This window comes from Eurosta solidaginis, chromosome 1 (assembly GCF_040869045.1).
Source record: "Eurosta solidaginis isolate ZX-2024a chromosome 1, ASM4086904v1, whole genome shotgun sequence".
NCBI lineage: Eukaryota > Metazoa > Arthropoda > Insecta > Diptera > Tephritidae > Eurosta > Eurosta solidaginis.
Genome location: NC_090319.1, coordinates 346481343 through 346494508, shown reverse-complemented (window position 1 = coordinate 346494508; position 13166 = coordinate 346481343). Strand labels below are relative to the sequence as shown.

General features: G+C 37.5%; 1 protein-coding gene across 9 annotated transcripts in view; it reads right to left on the bottom strand.

Moving 5' to 3' along the window:
• Positions 1–13166, bottom strand: part of LOC137238021 (sterile alpha motif domain-containing protein 5-like) — an 801561-nt gene that overhangs the window by 774075 nt on the left and 14320 nt on the right. The window lies entirely within an intron of this gene.

The following is a 13166-nucleotide window of genomic DNA, read 5'->3' as shown; positions in this document are numbered from 1 at the left end:
CATTGATGCAACAATACATCTTGCAATGAGCGAGCATCTTGCAGCTAAATACTAACAAACGCATGCCACAAGCCACAAGATACTCTTGCAAACTCAATATAAAGTGCTCTAAACACATATTTTTAGACTCGACCAAGCCTGTTTCCTGCACCAATTGCCGTTGGTTGGTTGTTTGGTTGCGATCGAGCTGTCTGTGTGGTGTTGACCATCTTTGGTAATGCAATGCTTTGATTGTTTGTACAAGTTTTGCAATGGTTTATTGCATTTGTTGTTGTTTACAACGATGGCTACATTTGAACTGTCTGTTGAATTGCTTGGACTCTGCATTCTGCTGTGAACCCTTTTTCTGTTGGCAATCATAGCGCTCTGTTGGATGCCTGTCGTTGTTGTCAGCTTAGATTGCACTTTTTCACTTTGCGCTCAATATAGCCAACAACAACTTGCACAATTTTTCAAGCTACATATTTGTTAGTTTGTCTCTTATGACAAAACAACAATTTCTACCTACATAGCAATTTTAATGTTTGCAACATCTAACCCAGTGTTTAATTTTCTTCTACCCATCAGTTAATAATCATTCCCTCAATTCCACTGCTTAACGATCTGGCATGCTTCTTCTCGTACTTAACCTCAACCACTTAGATGAGTCCGCTTTAAGGTTTTTTTATACCCAGTTGAACTTGTACAAAGGGTATTATAACTTTGATTGGATAACGGTTGACTGTACAGGTATATCGTGCGATTCTTTAATTTGATGCTGGAGAAAATTATACCAGCTGCAGAACTTAACCGCACTGGAACAATATACTATAAAAGCGTGCAATTACTGGCATATGCTGATGACATTGATATCATCGGCCTAAACACCCGCGCTGTTAGTTCTGCTTACTCCAAGCTGGAAAAAGAAGCGGTAAAGATGGGTTTGATGGTGAATGAGGACAAAACGAAGTACCTGCTGTCATCGAGCAAAGAGTCAGCGCATATGCGCCTTGGCAACCACGCTACTGTTGGCAGCCATAATTTCGAAATAGTAAAAGACTTCGTTTATTTGGGAACCAGCATCAACACTAGCAACAACATCAGCACTGAAATCTAGCGAAGAATCAATCTTGCCAATAAATGCTACTTTGGACTAGGTAGGCAATTGAAAAGTAAAGTCCTCTCTGCGAACGAAAATCATACTCTACAAGTCACTTATCGTATCCGTCCTGCTATATGGGGCAGAAGCATGGACCATGACAACAGCAGATGAAGCGGCTTTGGGAGTGTTCGAGAAAAAAGTTCTTCGAAAGATTTATGGACCTCTACGCGTTGGCGATGGCGAGTACCGAAGAAGATTTAATGATGAGCTGTACGAGCTATACGCAAACATCAACATAGTCCAGCGAATTAAAACGCAGCGGCTGCGCTGGCTAGGCCATGTTATGCGAATGAAAGATGATGCTCCGGCCAAGAAAGTGTTTCTATCGGAACCCGCCTATGGAAGCAGAGGTAGAGGGCGGCCCCACTCCGTTGGAAGGACCAGGTGGAAAACGATTTAAACTCCCTTGGTGTGACCAATTGGCGCCGGTTGGCGGAGCGAAGGAGCGACTGGCGCGCCTTGTTGGACGGCCATAACCGTTTAGACGGTTAAGCGCCAATTAATTAAGTAAGTAAGTACAGGTATAAAGGAATCGAGATAGATATAGACTTCTATATATCAAAATCATTAGTATCGAAAAAGAATTTGATTGAGCCATGTCCGTCTCTCTGTCTGCCCGTTAACACGCTAACTTGAGTAAATATTGAGATATCTTCACCAAATTTGGTGCACGAGCTTACCTAGACCCAGAATAGATTGGTATTGAAAATGAGCGAAATCGGATGATAACCACGCCCACTTTTTTATATACAACATTTTGGAAAACACAAAAAACCTGATTATTTAGTAAATAATACACCTTGAATGTTGAAATTTGACATGTGGACTGATATTGAGACTCTTGATAAAAATTTGAAAACAAATTTGAAAACGGGAGTGGCGCCGCCCACTTGTGATAAAATCAATATTATTAATCATAAATCAAAAAGCTTTAAACCTATCGTAACAAAATTCGGCAGAGAGGTTGCCTTTACTACAAGGAATGCTTTTAAGAAAAATTAACGAAATCGGATAAGGACCACGCCCACTTTTATATAAAAGATTTTTAAAAGGGTCGGGGACGCAAAAAATAAGCTATATCTTTGCAAAAAAGAGCTTTATATCAATGGTATTTCATTTCCGAAGTGGATTTATAACAATAAATGGGAAAAACTTCAAACTTAAAGAAATGGGCGTGGCATCGCCCCTTTTATGACTAAGCAAATTTCCATTTTTCGGGAGCCATAGCTCGAACAAAACGTAACGGATCGTATTAAAACTGGGCACACAGATTTTCCATATATTAGGAAATATTTCTAGAAAAAATGGACGAGATGGGTTAAAGACCACGGCAACTTAGATATAAAACAAGTTTAAAAGGGGCGTAGATTAGAACTTAGCAAAAAATAGTTTTGAATCAATAATATTTCACTTTTCAAGTTTTGTTGTAAGACGAAATGGGGAGACATGTTTTTTTAAACGGGCGGTGCCACGTATTATGTAGAAAAGTAATTTATCTGAAATGAAATGTGCAATTGAAGCTCACGCTGAGTATATAATGTTCGGTTACACCCGAACTTAGCCGCCTTTACTTGTTTTCTTTGGTTTGGTAGCTTTACGAAAGTTTTAACCGGTTTGACTGGCTGCTGCAGCTACTGTTTTTGTTAGCTGAGTTCAGTGTATGGTTTAGTTGCGATCTTGGTACTCACAGTTTGTATAACGCAAAGCGCAGCTTAAAGTTTAAATACTTTTAAAATAAGACGCGCTATCTATCAAAGTAGAAGCCTGCGTTTAAGCATTCATTGCAAATGCGCTCTTTGGCTCTCTTTATTTACTGTGACTTATCAACGGCTTTGTCATATAAATTCATTGCATTGGCCTCTTAAATTGGATTTGCTGTTGAGCTCATGGATTATTGTTAATAATCGCTTTATTTCCGCTACAATTGTTGTATTTACCTTTGTAACTTATATTCGGTCACGCGGTGATCAAGCTTGGAAAATGTTATTACGAAATTGGATTGTTATGGGTAAAGAGTAATTGAAGCATAATTTTCGTAGTTTTTTAAACTTTCATGAATATAAGTTAGGCTAGGTTGCACTGGCCTGTCAATGGATGAGTTTATAGTTTTACCAGGAGTTTGTTTAACGACCAAAAAGAAAAACTTTATCAACAACCAGGACCTGTGTTATAAAGTAACTCCGTCGTCTTGGCAAATATTAGAAGCTTTCTAGGAACTATGACAATTGCTGCTTCTAGATCTGATAGCTATATCATTGTTAATAGCTTTATTTAGTTTTAGACTGGAAAGCGCAGAGTACGAGCAGAAAACGTTTTCGATCGTTTCCTCACGCTACCTGCACTTCCTACATCTGCTATATTTGAGAAAGTCATATTTTACTGCATATAAAGCCAGAAAGCAGTGTCCAGTCAGAATACTTGTCATAGTTAAGCCTTTCTGAGTCCTTTCTGTTTAATAATAAGAGTAACTTTTTCAGTCTAAGGTTGTAAGACCTACACATGATCTCCGACACTTTACAGCCCCGCGCCTGGTTCACGCTATTCGCGCTTTGTCGACCATGTGTACCTCTCGCCTTCTCATAATATCGCCCAATCTAATTGGGACATCTGCAGAGCAAGCTTCGAAGGATGCGCCCTTTTTTAGCTAGCGCATCTCCTTCTTCCACTATCATCATGCACTCCCCAGGCGGTGACTCGGCAGTATGGGGCTCATAGCAGGATGCCATAATAAGTGCCTACTCTCTCCTCTTCTCGTCGATAGCTACCCCGACGAGGTCCTCAGCAGTATAATTAGACAGCAGATATGGGTGCACCGCCGTGGTATGATGGTAGCGTGTTCCGCCTACCACACCGAAGATCCTGGGTTCAAGACCTGAGAAGAGCAACATCAAAATTTCAGAAACAGATCTTTTCAATTAGACGAAAATTTTTCTAAACGGGGTCGTCCCTCGGCAGTGTTTGGCAAGCACTTCGAGTGTATTTCTGCCATAAAAAGCTCTCAGTGAAAACTCAGGTCCCGTCTCGCCAATTTGTAGGAAAATTTAAAAGGAGCAGGACGCAAAAGGGAAGCTTGGCCTAAAATTTTTCGGAGGTTATCGCGCCTTACATTTATTATTTATTTATTTAGATATGGGTGCAGTTGATTTCTAATCATGATTCCGATTGCGCGTAGTAGGCCCCAAATCCACGCGCGCTGATCCCAGAAAGCTTTCCTTCCGATTAGAGCCATAGCTCCTGCCACGTCAAAGTCAGGAATACAAGTCCATTAATAGTTTAACCAAAATGTTTACCGCCATGGGCTGAATCCATTAAACCATTTCCGGTGTATGTGTTTAGGCTTTTATTCATCAAATCAAAAAATTATTCCGATGTTCTGTTAACAAAATCATTTTCTTCAGCAAATCAAACAAACATATTTTTACTTTAAAACCCCCAGCATCAGCTTTTAGAATTTATTGAAGAATTTCCAGAATATATCAAGCTTTTCTTTCGAATGGACTAACAAAGTTAATAAGACTAAGAGGTTGGTTCATATACAGCAACAAAATTATGACGAACATTGCAATCGTTATATTGCAAAAATGCATTCCGGTGCGCCTTTTCACAAACAATTCTGTCTTTAGCCTAGACCTATATTAGCCTGATTATGGACAATATCTCGTATGTGTTGCTCGAGAAGCAAAACTCTGTAAAGCTGCCGTATGGAAAGAAAATTCTGTCTATATGCTGCAAAGGGCCTATCTACTTTCTTCTATATTATTCAGGCTTTTCAAAACGAAAATGTGACTGTGTTGGTGAGAATACTATGATCGTAGGGACAGTGGTTTAGTCGTTGATCAACTAGCAACGAAGCAAGATGATTGCACGCATAGTTTGATTACATTCAAAAAATATTTCTCTGGATTAGATATCAAGACCAAAGAAGTGGGTCTTACGGTAAATGAGGACAAGACTAAGTACTTAGCAGCAATGTCATTGTTAAAGTATATAAATACGAGACTGTGATGGATTTCGTCTATTTGGAAACTAGCATTGTCAGCTTTAACATCAAAACGGCGAATAACTCTTGTCCCCAAATGTTAGTTTGGACTATGTAGGCGACTGATCTCTCGTTGATCAAAAACAACGCTCTACAAGGAGTTTATCATTCCTGTCCTGATATTTATGGCTCAGAATCATGGACGATGCCGAGAGAAGAAGACGCGGCTTTTGGAGTGTTCGAGAGAAATTTTTTTATGGCCCTGTGCGTGATGTCGACGGCGAGTATCGAAGTAGGTATAATGACGAACAGTGTGAGCTTTATGCAGAGATGAAGATAGTGTAGTGAGGCAAATAAAAACCCAAAAGCTATGCTGGTTAGGTTATGTTATGCGAATGGACGAATACGCTCCCGCCGAGAAAATATTTCATTCGACACAGCAGTTTGAAAATAGAGGATGTGGGAGACCTCCACTGATCTGAGAGAGGCAGGTGGAGGAAGACTTCATTTTCCTTGGCGCTCCCACGTTAGAGACTAAAGTGAACTATAACATGTGTGAAGTGCCCTAAGGCTAAGAGGAAAAGCTTACGAAAAGTGCTCGTTTCAAATACATCTCAAATGCCTCATGACAAGACATTTTTTTTCTCTTCCTAAGAACAGCGAGAGCAGAAAGTGATCTATGTATGTTAAGATCTGCACAAATTTTATTGCTCCAAAACTTTTACTCTGGATTATAGTAAAAAATCTTTTGCTGGAATTCTATGCAACATTGCGCCTATCTTCAAACGATAGGCTGTACCCGAAGCATCGCTGGTTACCGTATATGTACAATGTTCAACAGCAGGTCTAAACGGCGAAGGTAAAGTATCTTAAAATATAATGCAATCACTGGCGTACGCTAGTATTACTTACACTATTAGTTTTAATAAACTATCGATACTTTTCCACTTCTCTAGTCTGGAAGATTCGCAAAAAAAGCGAATCGTTGTGCCGGATAAAGAGAAAGAAATTATACCCAGATTTGGAACCGTAATCTAGCGATAGCAGGCACAACCCTACAGTTTTATATGAATTCCAAGCTATGTAGGTATGGATAGCTTCGTTTTTTCTTAGGAGCATCTGTAGGTGTAACCGTGGCTAGTTACTGATCTTTCGCTTTGATTGCTCAGCCTACCCATAGTGCAAGAATTATGACATAAGAGTTGGGACATAGCATGGCTAAATGACTGACACTGCTTGCGCAGCGCTACCATGACATACCACCACAAGATAACGGATTTACCCAAGTTTTTAAATAGCTGTTTCTTGCTACTTCTCAATTGCCGCCAAAAGCACCATCTACAGGTTTTATATCGGCAACGTAAGCTCTTCCTGGCGCTGAAGGAAATTATTATTATTTTGAGGCGATTCCCCAGCATCTTTTCTTTTATAGCCTTTTTTTTCTCAGGTAGCTGTGAGGTAGCAATATTCCTCATTAGAAATTCAGCGGACAAACGGCTATTCGCGCAACAAAATGCGGCGCACGTTGCACAGTTGATTTTTTTTTCTTTTGCAAGCGAATATAGTGTAGTGGCTCTGAAGTCGCCAGAGCATACATATATCCATTGCACATTTCAATTTGATTTTATGTCGCCTACTGCATTTCACACAGCTGCGGCACAGTTCATTTTGCTGGTGCACTCATAGCAACGACTATCGCCACCAATCATGTTGGCATTTCCAAGCCAACCAAGCTGACACAAACGGCCATGTCATAGCGTGGACTTAGCCAAGTCCAAAGCTAGTTTCGTGCTGGATTAAGCTCCGCAAATACTTGTTTTTTTTTCCTTAGCGATTAGCTGTGTAGATATAATAGTACATACTTATATACGTAGATGCAATGTGGCAACACTTTGTTCTTAGCGCAATTCCTTAAAAGGAGCGCGAGTTTTGGCATTCCAGCGCTTTAATTTATTTAACAATTTCCCCTTTCCACCACTTTATGTTCTGTATTAATTGTCTGCTTATTTTCGTCTTCTGTTTATACTCAGCGTGCTTTGCACAAAGAGTATATTAACTTTGATTGGATAACGGTTGGTTGTGCAGGTATAAAAGAATCGAGATAGATATAAACTGCCATATATCAAAATCATCAGTATCGAAAAAAAATTCGATTGAGCCATGTCCGTCCGTCCGTCCGTCTGTCCGTTAACACGATAACTTGAGAAAATATTGAGATATCTTCACCAAATTTGGTACACGAGCTTACCTGGACCCAGAATAGATTGGTATTGAAAATGAGTGAAATCGGATGATAACCACGCCCACTTTTTATATATATAACATTTTGGAAAACAAAAAAAGCATGATTATTTAGAAAATAATTCACTTAGAATATTGAAATTTGACGTTTGGACTGATATTGTGACTCTTGATAAAAATTAAAAAAAAAAATTTAAATGGGCGTGGCACCGCCCACTTTTTATAAAATCAAATTTGCAAAGATTATTAATCATAAAACAAAAATTGTTAAACCTATCGTAACAAAATTCGGCAGAGGGGTTGCTTTTACTATAAGGAATGCTTTGAAGAAAAATTAACGGAAACGGTTAAGGACCACGCCCACTTTTATATAAAAGATATTTAAAAGGGTCGTGGACGAATAAAATAAGCTATATCTTTGCAAAAAAGAGCTTTACATAAATGGTATTTCATTTCCCAAGTGGATTTATAACAATAAATACGAAAAACTTCAAATTTTAATAAATGGGCGCGGCACCGCCCCTTTTATGACTAAGCAATTTTCTATGTTTCGGGAGCCATAACTCGAAGAAAAATTAACAGATCGTATTAAAATTGTGTACACTAATTTTCCCTATAGTAGAAAATATTTCTAGTAAAAATGGATGGGATCGGTTAAAGACCACGGCAACTTAGACATAAGACAAGTTTAAAAGGGTCGTAGACTAGAATAATAAGCCATAACTTAGCAAAAAAGTAGTTTTGAATCAATGATATTTCACTTATCAAGTTTTATTGTAACAGGAAATGCGGAGAAATTTCTTTTTAAACGGGTGTTGCCACGTGTTATGTAGAAAAGTAATTTATCTGAAATTAAATGATAAATTGAAGCTCACGCTGAGTATATAATGTTCGGTTACACCCGAACTGAGACAACTTAACTTGTTTTATTTGTGTGCAATTCTATTTATTTCAATCGCGTCCGTTCTTTTTTTTTATTTTTCTCTGTCTGTCTGCCTTTGTACTTGACTTCAACACCACCAAAGAGTTTCTGGTGTGGATTTCTTTTGCAAGTAATTGGAGCCTTTGGTGTAGATAGACTTCATTTCAAAAACGTGGCACATTATTTGTGGACACTTGCTGCATACTCAGCGCTTAAATGGCTAATGTTACTTAAAAGAAAAGGAATGTTTGCTATATTATTATTGGAATGGGTGAACTGAAGTAATTAGTTAACTAACATAATTGCTTAAAATGCAGCTAGGCCCGGTTTATCTGTAGTTGGTTAAGCTAAGCTTAAACTAAGTTTGTTTGAACTCTAGTCAAGTTTAAACTCCAGTTAAACTACAGAGCAGTTTTTCACTCACAGTTTAGGGACGCCCTGGGGTGGGCTTTTTTGTACGGCAACATTGGTTTTTTATTATCTAGATAATTTGTAGCAACTGCAAAATGGCGAAGCTATGCGAGGTGGCAGCACGGTGACATACATACAAATATAAAAACAAATTCCATGTACGTTATTTTTGTAAATAGATGGACTAATGTCAAAATCGTACTGCACCGGAAGTTGAAGTGTCAAATCATACCAAAAAAAGTACCAATCATCTGATTTCCTTTGATCACTTGTTCCTGGTTCCGCTATGGAAAATTTGTACATACGGAAACAGATGGATTTTATTTTATATTGGGCCAGATCGTAAAGTTTTAATTATTGAATTATGGAGCTTTTCGACCAATTTTTGAAAAAAGACAGTCATTTATTTAATCTTCTACGCCTTTCGACGCATATTCGCGTCTTCCTCAGGAAGGTAAGTTAACTATTATTTAATTATCACAACATCTGGGTATAATCAATACAAAATTATATATATAAAAACACACATCTTCTCTTGTCGAAGCTCAAACATTTTTTTTGACACGATGAAGATGTGCGGTGTTTTTTATATATGTAATTTTGTATTTATTATACCCAGCTGGATTTGGTTTACCCACCAAACATGGAAATAATATTTTACTAGCCTTAGATAAATATGTATCTACTTCTGGAGTTGATATCCAACTTCATTCTCCAATCACTATCCAAACTTTAAGTAATTTTGTAAAATTTATTGTTCTCGAGTTGATCACCAACGTCATTCTCGAATTGTTCTCTCGAGATTTTGAGAAATGTACAGTTCTCAAATGAATATCCAACACATTTCTTAGTTGATATCCTACGTTGGCTATCGAGTTAAGAAGGAGCTAAAAAAAAAACTTTTATAAGGCGGTACCACCTAAGCCAACAGCTATTTATTGTGAGAAATAAACACTTTGTTGGTAGCAGTCATGATGTGTTATAAATTAAAAATGTATTAAAATTGCTTTTTATTTTATCTAAGTGACATACTGTAGTAATCCAATCTCATATTTTATTTCAATTAGAGAACAGCGCTTGAACACAAATTTAGAATTTTATTTTTCTCAACTTAAGTAACAGAAATTTTGCTTTTTATAAAATGCCTTTTTTGGTTTGAGAACACCATGATTTTCAAGTTGAGCCAATGATTCGAAATAACTCTTGACATTTCAGAAGTATACTAGTTATCAACGTGACCTCTAATGCTGCTCAAGACCAAATGATTGCTGTGTATATTCGCCCCCATTTCGAACGAACGTGAATAACTGATAGATTAACTATAGTTTATCCTTGTCATATGGGTAGCTTAAGCTCGGCTTCAACTTCAATTAAAGTGAACTGAAAAGCTGCAGAATAAGTTTAAGCGTAGTTTAACTGAGAAATCTTAGTCAAATAAAAGAAGTAGCGAGAATGCACTGTTTTGAATATATACCTGTTTAGACTCTATATGCATTTAGGTTAGAGAAAGCATTGTCAGTCTCACCACTTTTGCGGTAGAGTATGATATTGAAGCAGTGATGCCATAGAAACAAGAATGCAAATGAATTGTATTCTACCATTTTTCTCCTCGTTGGAACGATAAATTTCCTAATTTTTCCACATACAGCCCAATTACGTATCAATTTGACTTTAACAGAACAAATATAACGGACGCCATATCGAGCTCAGTAAAATAGGCTGTATTTTAATTTCATAGAACTACATAAGTCTCATTCAACCTGTTGCAATCCCACATAGTCTTTTACTATGAATCTGCAACGTTTCGTATTCTAATGTTTTTTTATAGTTCCCTGAGTCTCAGAATTTTGAAACTGCTTGCTTCTCATGTCTTAATAATTGCTTTGAGATAATCTTCCACTGTAAACAGCCATTTCCCAAATTCTTTCATTCAATATATTCGAAACACCTCCGTTTGGCCAGGTTCCAGATCCCATTGGAAAGATCCGATTTGGAAGGTCCATCAACATCAACACCACTCCATAAAACCTTCGAGAGGTGTATTTATACCCTGCAGTCAAAAGCCAAAGTAGTCAGCAAACATTCTAGTTAATTGACTATAATTTTGTGGTGTTATTCATACTAGTTAGTATTTAAATAATTCGTTTGACTAGAATTTCGTCTGTCGGCTCGAGGAAATGCGCGAGTGTTTTCTGTAGCCAATTTTCAATGCATACTTCAGTTGACAATGCTAGATATCGTCCAAATCAACGGGCACATAAACACAAGCATGACGAGTCAACCCTCACCGTTACCTCAACAGAGGTTAAAGAAGTTATTGAAAAGACCAAGTCTTCCATATCAATAGTCCCAAGCGGAAGACCTATACCGATGCCAAAACAACTTGGCCATGAGGGCATCAGTTTCCAGAATAACAGAGAAAGACCAGAACCCAGCCAGTATCTACCAATATTATCCTTTTAGTCAGTAACGAAAACGTTTAAAGCCGTTATGATTCCCTCAATTAAATGAAATTGTTCGGTTATCCAGGCATAAGCATGACTTCCGTAAAGTGCATATCACGACCACCATTCTGAACTCCATTAACACTCATAACAGGACGGCGCTAGTGCAGCTTGGCCTGTTTTTACACAGTCAGCCACTACTGGTTCGTTCCTTCTCCGTTAGATAGATGGATAATTTATTGAGGATTGCACTGCGACCTTTGGTCAGCAGCTCATCCCATCCGACTTCCATGATGAACCCTAGCAGTTCTCTTGGCTTGAGGGATTTAAATTGGGAATGTTCTGGCCATGGTGAACTCATAAACTTAGCCCTGCGTCTTGAGATTGCGTCACATTCGTGTGTTATTCCGTTACTTTTTAGTTTTCATATACATATATGTACGTATTTTTATTAAAATTTATTCCAAAGTATAATGTATTGAAGTGATAAATTTTAAAGTTATATACATATGTATATATATACATACCTTTTATATATATGAAATATTATGAATAACATAAATTTGAGCTAATTTATCAATTTTCAAGTAATTTTTCAACCCAACTAGAATATTAAATAGTAGGATGTTGATGCAAATATCGACTAGTATGTCAACTGTTATTACATTTATGCATAGACTGAGTAGTATACCAACGGGTATGTTGATGTTGAATACACTGACTAGTATGTCAATTGGTATGAGTCTGATGGGTATGCTGACTAGTATGTCATCTGGTATGATGTTGGTGTATATAATGACTAGTTTGTCAATTGGTATGATGCTGATGCAGAGGCTGGCAATTGATATTTCGTAGGATATCGACGTGTTAAAAATACCAGTTGCTAATATGGAAAAAAGACAGAACTCATACTAGTTGAGATTTTTGCAAACTAGTATTCTTCTAGTATACAACTAGTTGGTTTGACTGCAGGGTAGTTAATACAAAAACAACAATAACTGAAGCAGTTTAGAACGGGTTCAGAATTTCTGCGAAGGGGCAATTGACTTTTGTGGGTCATCACAATGTTAAAAGTGTTAATTGAAAGCAATGCGAGAGAAGAGAAACAGAACAAGTATCGTCTTTTAATGGAATAGTTCTGTACCAGTTTGGAAGTAAGGTGATTCGCTGCAAGGCTTAAACAAGTGAAATACTGCTGGAGCTTTTACTTTCTTAGCTAATTTTATTACTAAAAAATCCCAAAAAAAAAGGCGAAAATCCCTCGCTTTGGTATCACTGCATCTAAATATTACTCTAACTGAACGTTGCAAACATGTTTTCGTCAGTTGTGAGATAGAAGTTTTCTTTTTTTATAAAGAACGAGTTGAAGCAACTGTCAAATGAAATGATTATACTTAAATTTTTAGGAAAGGACTCCACAAATTATTTTTCTTCCTTCACTATAAAATTAAGGGGAAAAATTATATTTATAACCAGCATTTAAAAATGTCAAAGTACTGTTGTGTTCGTTGAAAGCGCTTAGTGATACTGCAAAAGTATTTAAAGTATAGAGTTGTCATGTAACAATTAGACCATTCTTGTAACCGCAAAGGCACTCCCAGAAGGTTTAGTGGAGTGCACGATATGTGAAGAGATTTTTGACCTTCCGGATCTACGCATTTTAGAAGGCTGTTAGAAAAGTATTGATGCTGTTCGAGCATTCTATGGAACATTTTTAATTTACTGCGATTTTCTAACTGGCCTTTTCATTATTATTGAGAGCAGATATACTTTTAGAGGTTCCAAAAACAACGTATCGCAGACGCCATAGAACAAACTGAAGGACTTTCTTCAGACTAGTAAAATACACTTTAGGTGCAGTCGGAGACGTCCTTGAAAGCGAAGAAATATCACGCTTTTGACAAAGCGCCGCCTCAATATAGCGATTATAAATTCCTTGCTATCTACAGCACGCCAAATGAAGCTATATCCGTGATCGCATCCTTATGTATCAAACCTTCGAGTGCGATACACAGAGCAAGATGAGTG